This window comes from Pinus tabuliformis, chromosome J (genome assembly GCF_031772625.1).
Source record: "Pinus tabuliformis cultivar Carrire ecotype Pingquan chromosome J, CPIR1, whole genome shotgun sequence".
NCBI lineage: Eukaryota > Viridiplantae > Streptophyta > Pinopsida > Pinales > Pinaceae > Pinus > Pinus tabuliformis.
In genome coordinates this window covers 50,761,154-50,764,113 of record NC_142295.1, presented here as the reverse complement: position 1 = coordinate 50,764,113, position 2,960 = coordinate 50,761,154, and positions in this window count along the sequence as shown.

The window sequence follows — 2,960 nt, the reverse complement described above, 5'->3', positions numbered from 1 at the left end:
TTCCCACGAAACATTCCTGGTAACAGTTGATTTCCTTAGTGATTCTTTAGAGTAGATTCCAATGGCAACATTCCTGGAATCTACCAGTCAAGGGTTCCCCTTAGAAGGGAATCTTGGTCCTTTTCCTTCCTTTGGAAATGCTGGTGCTCCTTATATGGCAACATTGTCCCTCCTTGGGTTAACCATTGGTTTACCTATCTGGTTATTTTCGACCTCAGTGATCCCGAGTGTCTCAACTCTGACCCCACCATCTCCTTCATTTGAATCATGACATGATGATTCTAAGGTTGACCCCTCGCCTTCTTCCCCTGTTTCTTCACCTTCCTCTTCTACTTCACCTGGTGAAAGTTTCAAATCTAGTAACCAGGAGGCTAAGAAGAAGAAGAAGAAGATGAAGAAGAAGAAGTTAGCTAAACGAGGGGCCGACCGTGCAGATGTTACTCCAAATGCACCTTATATCGGCAAACCTTCTGCTCTTCCACGGAAGGTCAAATTCCCTTGCAGGTTGTGTAAGGGTGACCATCTCGTCCGAGACTGTCCTGGCATTCTCAAAGTCTTAGAGGTATGGTCTCAACATCTAGATCGACCATCCTCATCGACCTTTGGAGATCATGTTGATGCTACACTCTTGGCTAGCGATGGTAAGAAGAAAGGGAATACTAGATTTCCCTTTAGGTTATGTGAAGGAGAACATTTTCTTCACCTTTGTCCTCTTATGGATACAGCCTCCAATGTTTTGGAAAACCTTATGGCTTCTCACCCCCAACTCCATGTTGGTTATCAAAGGCTTTCTTCTGACCCTCTCCTGGTTGGTAAAGAGATTGACTTAGATTCATCTCTTACCCACCCTGCTCTTCCTGAGCTTGACTCTCTGGTGTCTGTTCCTAACCAACCATTGGTCGAAGAGAGTGTCGACTTGGTTTCACCACTATTAGCTCACTCTGTTCCGGAAGTGCATAATGATCATACTACTCATGTTCTTCTCGTCTCCTCAGATTCTCATGAAATAAAGAGTGACCCTCCCATCCCAATGGTTTAGGAGATTCCTTCTTCTATTCCTACCAAGCATGGGGGAAATCATATGATACTCCCACCAAGTAGCTCTGTCGTTACCTTCGATTGGAGTCACTTGACCGCTTTCCGCCTCCCATCTTATGTACCTTTCTAGATCACAGTACATGCCTATAATATGGCAGTACCTGGCACTCTATTGGATGAAGGTGTGTCTGTTAGCATCATGTCTTCCACTACTTGGCAAGCTTTGGGCTACCCATAGCTTGTGCCTGTCACCCAGAATCTGTTGGCTTTCGACGAAGGAACTAGTCAACCCATAGGGATCCTTCCAAAGTTCCCCATTACTTTGGGAGGCAAGACCATCTATCTAGACATGATGGTCATCTAAGGTTTGTTAGATTTCAATCTTCTCCATGGACACGACTATATTTATGTCAGGGGAGCTCTTGTTTCTTCACTTTTCCATGTGGTTTGTTTTCTGCATGAAGGAAGAATTGTGACTATTAATCAATTTTCATTCATTGGTCACCAAGTACCTCCTTTGCAACCATCATCCCCTATCAGCTCTTTTTTGCAAGCAGTACCTTCCCCACCATAGGTCAATTATGTGGCTACCTGTTCTATCTCTGCATCTGTTGATGATCATGCAAATGGTCTCATACATCATGTATTGGGGGCATTGGAACCCGATCTGTCGTTGGTACCCAATGACATGTATTCCTCCCAGAGCATGGTCCTTCCGTCTAGTGAAGGCCTATTGGGAGCCATGTTCTCATATGGCCCATGAACAATTTTGACGAGGAGAGTTCTTGGTCTAGTGTCAACCTCATTAAAAAATGAATCAAGGAGTCCGGGGACAGTTTCTTCTTGTATCAAACTCATTAAAAAATGAAACAGATGTCCGAGGATAGTTCCTGGTATTGTTTAAATCTCGGTAAACAATGAATTAAGATATTCGAAGAGTTCCTTGTCTAGTGTCAAGCTCATTAAAAAATGAAACAAGGGTTCGGAGCATAATTCCTTGTCTTGTGTCAAGCTCGTTAAAAAAGAGACAAGGGTTACGAGCATAGTTCTTTTAATGTGTCAACCTCGTTAAAAAAAATGAAACAACTCCCTGTTCCAAATCGAGTCTTTGATTAAGATCTCGTATAGTCCCAATCGAGTCTTTCCAGGATCTCGCAAGTGAACCTTCATTCCATCCACCTCGCTAAATGAAATGAAGCTTGGGAGGCATGTACCTCGATTTGAGTCATTATGTTGGGGGGCATGCAACTTGTAGTCTGCATGAGTCTTTCATGCATTTCTATTTACATGTTGTGGCCACAACCACCACCCTATTAAAACTTGCCCTAGTAGCAATCTTGAATGGGTCCCCTAGAAATCTGATCTCTCATCTCTCCAAATGATCTATTTCATCCCAGTGATTTTAACTCTATCATGAGTCAAATTTTCAATTCACAATGGTTGAGCCCCTTGAATAAATCTCGGCTTCATGGTTCATTCATGACTCAACCTAGCCCTTCATTCATTCCCTTCATCAAGACTTTTCAAATCTTCATAAGCATCCATAGTACATTTATGCCCGCACGCATAATCACCCCACCCTCACTATAGCCATTTGAGTACTTAACACACAAAACCTTCTATCGCACCTCATTTCCATTTTAACTCTTTGCAATGAAAGACTTCACTAACATGCATAAATCTTCCCTTTTTCGCTTATCGCACTCAACCTTGGCACACAACGCATAACATAAGGCACCAGACCCGACGACATTATAAACCACAATATATACATATGTCGGGTCCGAAGCCCCGTCGCATATCACAATCAGCCAAGTTCTGAGGCTTATATATATAAAGTGTGCCGCTATACTCTAGACCCGAAGACACTATTAACCATACTTTATACATATGTCGAGTCTGGGGCCATACCGCATATCACA